This window comes from Pinus tabuliformis, chromosome 8 (genome assembly GCF_031772625.1).
Source record: "Pinus tabuliformis cultivar Carrire ecotype Pingquan chromosome 8, CPIR1, whole genome shotgun sequence".
Taxonomy (NCBI): Eukaryota; Viridiplantae; Streptophyta; class Pinopsida; order Pinales; family Pinaceae; genus Pinus; species Pinus tabuliformis.
In genome coordinates this window covers 1,024,206,023-1,024,221,308 of record NC_142294.1, presented here as the reverse complement: position 1 = coordinate 1,024,221,308, position 15,286 = coordinate 1,024,206,023, and the positions used below count along the sequence as shown (strand labels likewise).

The window sequence follows — 15,286 nt, the reverse complement described above, 5'->3', positions numbered from 1 at the left end:
TTTCATTTTTATACAGTGCAGAAATTGATTTCCATATATTTATAAACACTATGAACTCAATTCTTGTGATTTCTGGAAAACATAGACGTATCATTAAAATACACAAACCCAGATAATTTCAAGTTAAATTAGTTCATAAAATTTCAGAAATCATGCACTATCACCTACAGCCATTTTGTTTATATCTCATGATCCGTGCATCAAAATGATTTGATTTTTGGATCATAGAGGCATTCTTATATTTACGCCGTAAGGCATTCCCTTTGGAATCAACACCCCCAGCTGCTACCGTGGGTGATTATGGACCATCGATTATCTATGTTAGATGATAGAAGCATCTTCTACCCTAAGATTAACCAGCAACTATACAACGAAGATGGATACCTCCATGTGGTTACTAACTCCGGTAAAGATCGATACAGTTACATGGAGGCTCCTTCTGCTCTGTATCCTGCAGAGCCCGTGGCTACCATTCCTTATTTCCACGTCACTTACACATGCCATGAACTCCTCTGGGCGGTAATGAAACCAAAAGCGGTACCTCGTGAATCCCTTTGTCTAAATTCCTGTATAAATACCTCTCAATCCCTTGGCCTATTGCACCATTCACAAAGCAGCATTGCCTCCATTCGTCCTCTATATCGTTACCCACTCCATTTGGGTTCTGTTAGCCAGCTATGCGATGGTCCAAACCCTCATATGGCACGAAATGTCTACGGGTTCATCTTCCTCCCGACAAATTTGTTAGCCTGGATGGTTCGGGATTATGGTAACAATGCATTAGCAGAGCTCGAGCGTAAGTATCAAAAGTTCTACTGTTGTTTCTTTCACTTCAATTATGAATTTAGAATGAAATTTAGCTTTCCCAAATAAAGGATTGGGTGTGTACCTTGATTGCACATCAGTTTAATGCTTTAATTTTGTCCATTACTAGCTTTTCGGACCGTTAAACTCGGAACTAGAAATTTCAAATCCTCTAAATATACCTGTTTGGTGTTACTGTAAACCTAAATTGGGTTTTACATTTTTTTGGTTGGCCCCAGCTCAATGTTAGAAAGAAGGATTTGAGCTATTGTATGAAGCTGCCACCATTATTATATACTGATGACCCTTCACTGCACTTCGGGACATTTCACATGATTTTACAACTTTTAACTTTACTTAAATTCTCATAAAATCGTGATTTTTTCAAATAGCTCTTTAACTTATCTGCATCCATTTAGATTATTATTCTTTTGATGTACATGTAATTACACTTGGCTTTGGAAAATGAACCTAATTTACATTGTATGCCGTTTTCTTTGTTATATATATATATATGAATTTGAGATCTTCGTTTTTACAGATTTGAAAGGCTATCAAGGAGGTCATGACTGGTTAGGTACAGAAGGTGTGCTTCGAGTAAGCCTAGGCTGCCTTGTATCCAATTTCAAAATTTATATGCCTTACAAGTTGTTTGGCTTTTAAACACGTTGGATACCGGATTCTAATTTCTTGCCATGAGCTTTTTAAGTTTGAAGTGGCATCATGTCTCTCACAGAAGGTAAATCTGGATCAGTATCAAGGTCTGAATTTTCATGCAGAACTAACCACCCATTGGTTACAAACCAGATTATTTCTGGGGGCTTTAACATACAAGTGGCCTTGGCAATTTTCAAATGCATGACCATGGCAACATAACTTACATAAAATCATATCCGCGTATCGATGCCATTTGACTATAAGTGGCACATGCGTCTCGGGCACTTCGTGCGATGTCAAGCACGTTATTTTACCCAACAGTATTGGACCATAGCGATAGGCCTCTGGAGTCTGAACTGTTTACCTTAACATCACCTCATATATTTTATTTCGCTATGTTTCTTACAACAGTTGGAACTACGAAGTTGCATGAATGTCGTGACTCATGGCATTCAGGATGGTGGCCCTTGAAGAGCCTTATGTGGATTGCTCTAATGGTGATCCCCTTTTTTATTCCATCTACTTTTATTCAATTCTATGGTGATTTTACTTAAAATGATTCTCAGAAATTTATTTCAATACCAAATCTGGTTCAAATTACCAATTTTTACTCTGTTTATGCTTAAATTAGACAAGATTCATGACTTTGTGGCAAACTGCAATTAGACATCAAAACTGTCCAAACATGGACTTCATAAAATGCGTATCATAAACTAACGTCTTTGTAACTATTGATGTAGGTGAAGCTGCTAGATTTGGTGCGGGGTATGCTTCTCTTCTTTCACATTTTTTGGATACAATGTGCCTTTTAAGTACACAAACAATCTGCTTGGATAAATTAACTTCTGGAGAATCAATTTTACATTTGATGATTTGTAGAAAGCAGTTGATGACAAATCCAGGGGTGGGGGTTGGTGATATTTTCACGCAATGTTTCACTAGTTCAGTGATATCTAACAGATCCCCCGTACAGCAATCACCTACGTCATCAAAATGTCTTTTGCAATTTTAACCTAAATACTACGACTAGATAACCTTTGTCTTCCAAAAGAGAATATGTATATGCTATGCTATTTGTCCATGGTAAATTCAGGATTACATTGGTTACATTTGGGTGATATAGTTTGATCAATCACTAAATGGATATTATGGTTTCTATCTTATAGGCTAAAATTAATTGCTTGTTAAGGAATACTAACCAGGGCCAAAATTTGTCTCTTTTTTTGGTAGGATATTTCTCATCATACAACTTTTCAGTGTGATCAATTTCATCACCTGGGGGAATGATTATATTGGGTATTGGAGAAAAATGTTGAATGATGGTACAACTCTTTCCCTTCATGTTCACCAATTTTTTTTCTTTTAACTTCAAGGAAGATGGATATGTTAAAAAATTTAAGTTTGAATCCAAAATTTGTTTGGGAGATTTTTTTACCATCAGTTTCATCCAGCTGAAGCCATCCCTAGATTGGACAAAAAATTCCTTTTACAGAGTGAAAAGAAAAGGAAAATTACTGGATGACGAACTGGTATTAATTATGTTAATGGGTAAAATAACCTATAAAGAAATTCAAAAACATAGAAATAGTCGAGATGCAGATAAGGCATATGGCTATTAATACCTAAATTGAGATTCATATGGCCATTTATCATTTAGTTCCAATATGTAGATTTGGTTTAGAGTTTGCTTTCTTGGATCTTGTCAAAAATCAGGAGATAACAGAATCAAGAACATTTAAGTAGGATTAGAAAAATAAAGCACTGTCTATCTACAAATATACACACATATTTGCCTCATGACCATATCGACGAATACGAGAAGCATCCTTAGTAAGTGAAGAAAGTGAAGAAAATTTGAGTAATGCAGAAGATGGGCGTTTACTTTGTTACTTGAAATCCCAACTTAAAAATACAGAACTTGCCTTATCTGTTCCACAGCTCAACACAACTCTATATATTGAATTGACATGCCAATGTACTAAATCTGAATTTTATAACTCATGGAAACATCGATTATAATGCATACAAAAACATATTCAAATTTCCACCTCCCCTGTTTAAAAGCTATAAATATAAGAGTTTTTTGTTCTTTAATTGAGATCCATTTTCTCCTTATCATGACATTTATTTTATCGCCCAGTTTTCGTATATGGCATAACACTGATGAACAAAAAAAAATTAATTTCAAACAGTCGGATCCTAGTGATTACAATGTCAACGATGGCCTATGTTGCTTCCCTGGCCGGAATCATACTGATGTACATTTGGTATGCTCCAAAAGCATCATGTGTCTTGAACATATTTTTCATCACATGGACACTACTTCTTCTTCAAGTAATGACTAGCATCTCCCTACATTCAAAAGTAAGTTCCAATGACATAATTCACATGTAGTTATTAGTAAGTTGGTGATTCCTTATCACAAGTTCGTTTAGTTGAAGAGTTGTATCTGCTCCTCAGTGTAATTCTTAAACGATAAATGCTAATATAGGAAAATTGTTTTGCTTTGAAAAATGCAGGTTAATGCAGGCCTTATGACATCAGGACTTATGGGGATTTATGTTGTATTCCTTTGCTGGTCTGCTGTCAGGAGGTAACCACATTATATAATAGTCTTTTTCTATTTATATTTTTATCAACGTCAAATTTTTTAGAGCCACTATAATTGAACTATTTTATCTGGTATATTCTAAAATAATTATATCACCCATGGGACCACAGATACCCCCATATGTTAACCACTCTAGCCTCTAGGTATGAGGAAGATTTTATATTACTAGGTAGTTCAGTTTCCATAGGCTAATTACTTTCCATAGGCTAATTACTCTAGGTATGAAGCTTATATCACATGAAGTAGATAAGTGGACAAGTTTTCTGCTTTTGTTTTCCATTCATATTGCCCCCCTATTTTTACAAGTGAACCAGCAACGAAGATATGTAATACAAGGCCACAGACAACAGGGAGAGGAGACTGGATGACAATTATTGTAAGGTTTCAAGCCTCTATACCACTTGCTATTTTGTATCTCATGTTTCAGTATACATTCTTATTGGTATATGAATATATATAATGTGCATGAAATATGTGATAATTTGAAGTATGCATTAATATCACGAATTCATTGAATGAACATAGTTGTGTACACTTTCATTCTCTGACTGACATCTGGATCTTCTGCCTGGGCTGATTTGTATCCAATTTCAAAATTTATATGCCTTACAAGTTGTTTGGCTTTTAAACACGTTGGATATCGGATTCTAATTTCTTGTCATGAGCTTTTTAAGTTTGAAGTGGCATAATGTCTTTCATAGAAGGTAAATCCAGATCAATATCAAGGTCTGAATTTTCGTGCAGAACTAACCACCCATTGGTTACAAACCAGATTATTTCTGGGGGCTTACATGCAAGTGGCCGTGGAAATTTTCAAATGCATGACCATGGCAACATAACTTACATAAATCATACCCACGCATCGATGCCATTTGACTATAAGTGGCACATGCGTCTCGGGCACTTCGTGTGATGTCAAGCACGTTATTTTCCCCAACTGTATTGGACCATAGCGATAGGCCTCTAGAGTCTGAACTGTTTACCTTAACATCACCTCAGATATTTTATTTTGCTATGTTTCTTACAACAGTTGGAACTATGAAGTTGCATGAATGTCGTGACTCGTGGCATTCAGGATGGTGGCCCTTGAAGAGCCTTATGTGGATTGCTCTGATGGTGATCCCCTTTTTTATTCCATCTGCTTTTATTCAATTCTATGGTGAGTTTACTTAAAATGATTCTCGGCAATCTATTTCAATACCAAATCTGGTTCAAATTACCAATTTTTACTCTGTTTCTGCTTAAATTAGACAGGTTTCATGACTTTGTGGTAAACTGCAATTAGACATCAAAATTGTCCAAACATGGACTTCATAAAATGCGTATCATAAACTAACGTCTTTGTAACTATTGATGTAGGTGAAGTTGCTAGATTTGGTGTCGGGTATGCTTCTCTTCTTTCACGTTTTTTTGGATACAATGTGCCTTTTAAGTACACAAACAATCTGCTTGGATAAATTAACTTCTGGAGAATCAACTTTACATTTCACGTTTTTTGGATACAATGTGCCTTTTAAGTACACAAACAATCTGCTTGGATAAATTAACTTCTGGAGAATCAATTTTACATTTGCTGATTTGTAGAAAATAGTTGATCACAAATCTAGGGGTGGGGGTTGGTGTTATTTTCACGCAATGTTTCACTAGTTCAGTGATATCTAACAGATCCCCCGTACAACAATCACCTACGTCATCAAAATGTCTTTTGCAATTTTAACCTAAATACTATGACTAGATAACCTTTATCTTCCTAAAGAGAATATGTATATGCTATGCTATTTGTCCATGGTAAATTTAGGATTACATTGGTTACATTTGGGATATATAGTTTGATCAATCACTAAATGGATATTATGGTTTCTATCTTATAGGCTAAAATTAATTGCTTGTTAAGGAATACTAACCAGGGCCAAAATTTGTCTCTTTCTTCGGTAGGATATTTCTTATCATACAACTTTTGAGTGTGATCAATTTCATCACCTAGGGGAATGATTATATTGGGTATTGGAGAAAAATGTTGAATGATGGTACAACTCTTTCCCCTCATGTTCACCTTTTTTTTCTTTTAACTTCAAGGAAGATGGATATGTTAAAAAAATGAAGTTTGAATCCAAAATTTGTTTGGGAGATTTTTTTTACCCTCAGTTTCATCCATCTGAAGCCATCCCTAGATTGGACAAAAAATTCCTTTTACAGAGTGAAAAGAAAAGGAAAATTACTGGATGACGAACTGGTATTAATTATGTTAATAGGTAAAATAACCTATAAGGAAATTCAAAAACATAGAACTAGTTGAGATGCAGATAAGGCATATGGCTATTAATACCTAAATTGAGATTCATATGGCCATTTATCATTTAGTTCCAATATGTAGATTTGGTTTAGAGTTTGCTTTCTTGGATCTTGTCAAAAATTAAGAGATAACAGAATCAAGAAAATTTAAGTAGGATTAGAAAAATAAAGCCCTGTCTATCTACAGATATACACACATATTTGCCTCATGACCATATCGACGAATACGAGAAGCATCCTTAGTAAGTGAAGAAAGTGAAGAAAATTTGAGTAATGCAGAAGATGGGCGTTTACTTTGTTACTTGAAATCCCAACTTAAAAATACAGAACTTGCCTTATCTATTCCACAGCTCAACACAACTCTATATATTGAATTGACATGCCAATGTACTAAATCTGAATTTTATAACTCATGGAAACATCGATTATAATGCATCCAAAAACATATTCAAATTTCCACCTCCCCTGTTTAAAAGCTATAAATCTAAGAGTTTTTTGTTCTTTAATTGAGATCCATTTTCTCCTTATCATGACATTTATTTTATCGCCCAGTTTTCGTATATGGCATAACACTGATGAACAAAGAAAATTTAATTTCACACAGTCAGATCCTAGTGATTACAATGTCAACGATGGCCTATGCTGCTTCCCTGGCCGGAATCATACTGATGTACATTTGGTATGCTCCAAAAGCATCATGCGTCCTAAACATATTTTTCATCACATGGACACTACTTCTTCTTCAAGTAATGACTAGCATCTCCCTACATTCAAAAGTAAGTTCCAATGACATAATTCACATGTAGTTATTAGTAAGTTGGTGATTCCTTATCACAAGTTCGTTTAGTTGAAGAGTTTTATTTGCTCGTCAGTGTAGTTCTTAAACGATAAATTGCTAATATAGGAGAATTTTTTTGCTTTGAAAAATGCAGGTTAATGCAGGCCTTATGACATCAGGACTTATGGGGCTTTATGTTGTATTCCTTTGCTAGTCTGCTGTCAGGAGGTAACCACATTATGTAATAGTCTTTTTCTATTTATATTTTTATCAACCTCAAAACTTTCAGGGCCACTATAATTGAACTATTTTATCTGGTATATTCTAAAATACTTATATCACCCATTGGACCACAGATACCCCCATATGTTAACCACTCTAGCCTCTAGGTATGAGGAACATTTTATATTACTAGGTAGTTCAGTTTCCATAGGCTAATTACTCTAGGCATGAAGATTATATCACATGAAGTAGATAAGTGGACAGTTTGCTGCTTCTGTTTTCCATTCATATTGCCCCCTATGTTTACAAGTGAACCAGCAACGGAGATATGTAATACAAGGCCACAGACAAAAGGGAGAGGAGACTGGATGACAATTATTATAAGGTTTCAAGCCTCTATACCACTTGCTATTTTGTATCTCATGTTTCAGTATACATTCTTATTGGTATATGAATATATATAATGTGCATGGAATATGTGATAATTCGAACTATGCATTAATATCACGAATTCATTGAATGAACATAGTTGTGTACACTTTCATTCTCTGACTGACATCTGGATCTTCTGCCTGGGCTGCTTTGTATCCAATTTCAAAATTTATATGCCTTACAAGTTGTTTGGCTTTTAAACACGTTGGATACCGGATTCTAATTTCTTGTCATGAGATTTTTAAGTTTGAAGTGGCATCATGTCTTTCACAGAAGGTAAATCCAGATCAGTATCAAGGTCTGAATTTTCATGCAGAACTAACCACCCATTGGTTACAAACCAGATTATTTCTGGGGGCTTTAAAATGCAAGTGGCCTTGGCAATTTTCAAATGCATGACCATGGAAACATAACTTACATAAAATCATATCCGTGTATCAATGCCATTTGACTATAAGTGGCACATTCGTCTCGGGCACTTCGTGCGATGTCGAGCACGTTATTTTCCCCAACAGTATTGGACCATAGCGATAGGCCTCGGGAGTCTGAACTGTTTACCTTAACATCACCTCAGATATTTTATTTCGCTATGTTTCTTACAACAGTTGGAACTACGAAGTTGCATGAATGTCGTGACTCGTGGCATTCAGGATGGTGGCCCTTGAAGAGCCTTATGTGGATTGCTCTGATGGTGATCCCCTTTTTTATTCCATCTGCTTTTATTCAATTCTATGGTGAGTTTACTTAAAATGATTCCCAACAATCTATTTCAATACCAAATCTGGTTCAAATTACCAATTTTTACTCTGTTTCTGCTTAAATTAGACAGGCGTCATGACTTTGTGGCAAATTGCAATTAGACATCAAAATTGTCCAAACATGGACTTCATAAAATCCGTATCATAAACTAACGTCTTTGTAACTATTGATGCAGGTGAAGTTGCTATATTTGGTGCCGGGTATGCTTCTCTTCTTTCACGTTTTTTGGATACAATGTGCCTTTTAAGTACACAAACAATCTTCTTGGATACATTAACTTTTGGAGAATCAATTTTACATTTGCTGATTTGTAGAAAATAGTTGATGGCAAATCCAAGGGTGGGGGTTGGTGATATTTTCATGCAATGTTTCACTAGTTCAGTGATATCTAACAGATCCCCCGTACAACAATCACCTACGTCATCAAAATGTCTTTTGCAATTTTAACCTAAATACTACGACTAGATAACCTTTGTCTTCCAAAAGAGAATATGTATATGCTATGCTATTTGTCCATGGTAAATTCAGGATTACATTGGTTACATTTGGGTGATATAGTTTTATCAATCACTAAATGGATATTATGGTTTCTATCTTATAGGATAAAATTAATTGCTTGTTAAGGAATACTAACCAGAGCCAAAATTTGTCTCTTTTTTTGGTAGGATATTTCTCATCATACAACTTTTCAGTGTAATCAATTTCATCACTTGGGGGAATGATTATATTGGGTATTGGAGAAAAATGTTGAACGATGGTACAACTCTTTCCCCTCATGTTCACCGTTTTTTTTCTTTTAACTTCAAGGAATATGGATATGTTAAAAAATTGAAGTTTGAATCCAAAATTTGTTTGGGATATTATTTTACCCTCATTTTCATCCAGCTGAAGCCATCCCTAGATTGGACAAAAAATTCCTTTTACAGAGTGAAAAGAAAAGGAAAATTACTGGATGACGAACTGGTATTAATTATGTTAATGGGTAAAATAACCTATAAGGAAATTCAAAAACATAAAAATAGTCGAGATGCAGATAAGGCATATGGCTATTAATACCTAAATTGAGATTCATATGGCCATTTATCATTTAGTTCCAATATGTAGATTTGGTTTAGAGTTTGCTTTCTTGGATCTTGTAAAAAATGAGGAGATAACAAAATCAAGAACATTTAAGTAGGATTAGAAAAATAAAGCCCTGTCTATCTACAGATATACACACATATTTGCCTCATGACCATATCGACGAATACGAGAAGCATCCTTAGTAAGTGAAGAAAGTGAAGAAAATTTGAGTAATGCAGAAGATGGGCGTTTACTTTGTTACTTGAAATCCCAACTTAAAAATACAGAACTTGCCTTATTTGTTCCACAGCTCAACACAACTCTATATATTGAATTGACATGCCAATGTACTAAATCTAAATTTTATAACTCATGGAAACATCGATTATAATGCATCCAAAAACATATTCAAATTTCCACCTCCCCTGTTTAAAAGCTATAAATCTAAGAGTTTTTTGTTCTTTAATTGAGATCCATTTTCTCCTTATCATGACATTTATTTTATCGCCCAGTTTTCGTATATGGCATAACACTGATGAACAAAGAAAATTTCATTTCACACAGTCGGATCCTAGTGATTACAATGTCAACGATGGCCTATGCTGCTTCCCTGGCTGGAATCATACTGATGTACATTTGGTATGCTCCAAAAGCATCATGCGTCCTGAACATATGTTTCATCACATGGACGCTACTTCTTCTTCAAGTAATGACTAGCATCTCCCTACATTCAAAAGTAAGTTCCAATGACATAATTCACATGCAGTTATTAGTAAGTTGGTGATTCCTTATCACAAGTTCGTTTAGTTGAAGAGTTGTATCTGCTCGTCAGTGTAATTCTTAAATGATAAATTGCTAATATAGGAGAATTGTTTTTCTTTGAAAAATGCAGGTTAATGCAGGCCTTATGACATCAGGACTTATGGGGCTTTATGTTGTATTCCTTTGCTGGTCTGCTGTCAGGAGGTAACCACATTATATAATAGTCTTTTTCTATTTATATTTTTATCAACCTCAAAACTTTCAGAGCCACTATAATTGAACTATTTTATCTAGTATATTCTAAAATACTTATATCACCCATTGGACCACAGATACCCCCATAGGTTAACCACTCTAACCTCTAGGTATGAGGAAGATTTTATATTACTAGGTAGTTCAGTTTCCATAGGCTAATTACTCTAGGTATGAAGCTTATATCACATGAAGTAGATAAGTGGACCAGTTTGCTGCTTCTGTTTTCCATTCATATTGCCCCCTATGTTTACAAGTGAACCAGCAACGGATATATGTAATACAAGGCCACAGACAACAGGGAGAGGAGACTGGATGACAATTGTTGTAAGGTTTCAAGCCTCTATACCACTTGCTATTTTGTATCTCATGTTTCAGTATACATTCTTATTGGTATATGAATATATATAATGTGCATGAAATATGTGATAATTCAAACTATGCATTAATATCACGAATTCATTGAATGAACATAGTTGTGTACACTTTCATTCTCTGATTGACATCTGGATCTTCTGCTGTTTGACATCGGGCACAAATTTTCCTTTTTCCGCTTGACAGCTGTTTCCCACATGCATCATTATTCCGGGTTTCTCATCAGCTTGGGTTAGTTATGGCTGTAACCACCTTTCCCTTAACTGCATTCTCGCGTCATTTTCCTTCTGTGTGCATGGAGGAGCTCTTCTCATGACCGACTACATTGATGATTTGTGGCAGCAATCACCTGCAAGTACTTGAATCATTCTAACATTAACCTGTTACTCTGTTTTAGTTTTTTGCTGCTTAAAAGATAAAAACTCGTCGCTCTGTTTTCTTTATTTGCTGTTTGACAGTTTGTTTGTAAAGAATCTGCAGGTAATAACCAAGGGGCGGGGAATTAGGATGGTTCATGTCCTCAGTTATTTCTATCACGTTTGGGAACCAGAATCAGACGAAGAAGTCACATGGTTCAAAAATTGGTGTGATGAGGTTTTGGGAAACTGTCTGAGAAAGTTGATCGACCCTAAACCATATCATGTCAGGAAGTTGCAACTTGTTGCAACTGAAGATCGTCATTTAGGAATCATACTGAGGAGGTAGAGTCACCAAACTTGACATGGCTACACTGGAACAATTGTCCCTTCTCTTGCCTGCCTCCTTGGATTCCGATGAAGAATAAGTGTTTTAGAAGTGGTATGAACCAAATTGGAAAAATTGTGGAAAGAAAAATCTCAGGTTAGGGCTAAAGACAATTTTGTATTTATTCTCTTTTTTTACTTTGCCGCCCTAATTTATGGTAGATTTTTACTGTAATTGCTATACTAGCACAGGCTCTCGAATGCATTTGAAGGGTTTTGTAGATAAAGGCTAACATCTCTGTATTTTTCTTACTGTTGAAAGATGAATATTGTGTGGCAGGTACCTCTGAAGTTGTAGGAGCTACATGTTTATGCTCCTCTTTCAATGTTCCCAAAGTCCATTGGACGGATGAAGCACATCGAAAAGATTGTGGTGACTTGTATGTCAGATTTGATTCATCTCAAAACTTTACCAGAGGAATTCTGTCATTTGTCCTCACTGCAATACTTGCACCTAAGATGCCCAGATATGAAGTCGCTGCTTGATTCTTTTGGGTCGCACCTTAATCTCTCTTGTTGTCGGAGTTTGCATGGGCTTCCAAATTCCTTCAGGAATTTAATTTGACTTAAATATCTGAATTTGGAATATTGCTCCGATTTGACCTTGTTGGAGGAAACATTTGCAAATATCGAGAGGCTTGAATATCTAAACCTTTCAGACTGCAAGAGTGTGGAAGTGTTTCCTCGCCAAGTTGCACATCAACTGTCCCTGGAAATATTAATCCTGTCAGAGACATATTTAAAAGAATTGCCTGTGGATATTGGAAACCTAAACAGTTTGGAAGAATTTTCTTTGGGAAATGCTTTGTTGGAAATGCTGCCCTGTTCTCTTGGTCACCTGAGCAGCTTGAAGAAGTTGTGGGTTTGTGATTGCCCAGAATTGAATCTTTGCCCTCATATGGCACAAAATGTCTATGGGTTCATCTTCCTCCCGACAAATTTGTTAGCCTGGATGGTTCGGGATTATGGTAAAATTGCATTAACAGAGCTCAAGCGTAAGTATCAAAAGTTCTGTTGTTGTTTCTTTCACTTCAATTATGGATTTCGAATGAAATTTAGCTTTTGAAAATAAAGGATGGGGTGTGTACCTTGATTTCACATTCGTTTAATGCTTTAATTCCGTCCATAACTAGCTTTTCAGACAATTAAACTCGAAACTAGAAATTTCAAATCCTCTAAATATACCTGTTTGGTGTTACTGTAAACCTAGATTGGGTTTTACATTTTTTTGGTTGGCCCCAGCTCAATGTTAGAAAGAAGGATTTGAGCTATTGTATGAAGCCGCCACCATTATTATGTGAGACTCCAGTAGGCCTGAACCCCTTAAGGGACAATTTTTATCACTACAACTAGCTACCTCAAACCCTTCTCCATAAGATTTGAACCTGAGACCAGATGGGACTAAACTCCAAATAAACCAACTGATGTACAACCCATGGGTTTAAATTGGGTTTTCTAACTTGAATTCAAATTTTTCCCTATGACCAAAGTTGGGATCACAAACCTAGACCGAAATTGAGGATCACAAAGATACGAATGACCATGTAAGCATCGATGGCGCAGTGTGCATGATTATGGTATGCTGAAAAATATGTCTGATTTCAAAATCTTGAAAGTTGAAATAGAAACATTATTTCATGCACTACCAGTTGTCAACGAAATAAGAGACTTAGTTCAAACCTTGAGACTCACTTTACAGCCCTCTACCACTATGGAAAACAACAAACTTTAGACCCTATAGGCTGCTAATAAGATGGAAGACCTGCTGACCCAAGGATACTGATGACCCTTCACTGCACTTCGGGACATTTCACATGATTTTACAACTTTTAACTTTACTTAAATTCTCATAAAATCGTGAATTTTTCAAATAGCTCTTTAACTTATCTGCATCCATTTAGATTATTATTCTTTTGATGTACATGTAATTACATTTGGCTTTGGTAGTAAGTAGATATGATTAATACAATAGTAATTTTTATGATTCATATGGATTTCATTTAAAATTTTGCAAGGATTTGAACTTATTTGTATGATGCATGTGAATTTGAGTAGTCTCCGTCTTAGACATGTGGGAACAATCCTTATTGTTAAAGATATGTATGATGCATGTGGATTTCATTTAAAATTTTGAAAGGATTTGAATTTATTTTGTATGATGCATGTGAATTTTATTAGTCTCCATCTTAGACATGTGGGAACAATCCTTATTGTTAAAGGTATGTATGATGCATGTGGATTTCATTTAAAATTTTGAAAGGATTTGAATTTATTTGTATGATGCATGCGAATTTGATTAGTTTTCGTCTTAGACATGTGGAAACAATCTTTATTGTTATTCTTAATCCATATTTATAATTTAAATATTTAATTAAATTTGCATAACATATCACATATTTTTTCTTCTATGCTACTATTTCCTGTGCTCATGTGGGAACAATCCTTATTGTTATTCTTAATTCATATTTAGAGGGACAATCCTTATTTTTATTCTTAATTCATATTTATAATTTAAATATTTATTTAAATTTGTTTAACATATCACATCTTTTTTCTTCTATGCTACTATTTCCTATGCCTTACGACGTTTCCTTTGCAACATATGGTGCAAATGCTAGTATAATTTTACTTGCAACATTTCAACAAAATCTGGTTTGCAGTTTTTGAGAAAATGGTTAATGAAGTTTGATGTTACTTATATCATATTTTGCTACAACTTCATATACACATAAGTTGAATGTCAATGCAAAAATTGTTACGCCTTCATCAAGATTGCTAAAATTGAATATTCATTATTTGAGGAAGAATTCATTTGTTCCATCCATTTCATGAGTTGGAATGAACATTTTTTTTTATTTCTTGGTTAACACAGAGTCTTTGGGTTCCATGAGGACATGCAATATATTCAGCTTTGGGTTGAATGAGGACATGCAATATATTCAGTTTGGGGGTATGTTGGACTGCTAATATGTCATTATTATTATTATTACTTTTTAACACCTATTTCATCCATTTCTACTCTTCTTTATCATGGTTTATCATATAATTCCATCTTATAATGATTTATGCTCTTATGGATAAATATTATTTCTTCTCCTTTATTTTTAATAAATTGATGATTATGCATGTTTTTACCAATGATGGTTTATTAATAACTTTTTTCACCATTTTAGCCTCCAAAATATTTTCCAGATTGATGATTTGATCTCCATCTTATCATTAAATATTCCAACTCAGAAATTCGCTGGAATAAGAAGTGACAATTTTGTATTGGACGTTTTGGGCAAATGGAAAATAATCTGGAAAATTCGAAACATGGGTTTTGTCCAGAACAGACCAAATTAGTTTTGTAGTGAGCCGTTTCCAAAATTCGGTCCTTAGAATGGCCGTTTTCCAAACTATCTCAGCTATAATTCCAAATTCGACATGTTCTTGTTGAATGATTGATGAAGAGATATTCCAGATAGGATCTTGTTTATCAATTTGTTGTGATAAATCCAATTTTGTAATGAGAATCATATTGTAATAATCTTTGTT

At 34.8% G+C, this 15,286-nt stretch overlaps 1 pseudogene; it reads left to right on the top strand.

Moving 5' to 3' along the window:
• The first annotated feature begins 300 nt into the window (after positions 1-300).
• LOC149238866 (uncharacterized) lies at positions 301-12,235 on the top strand (annotated as a pseudogene).
• Positions 12,236-15,286: the final 3,051 nt, after the last annotated feature.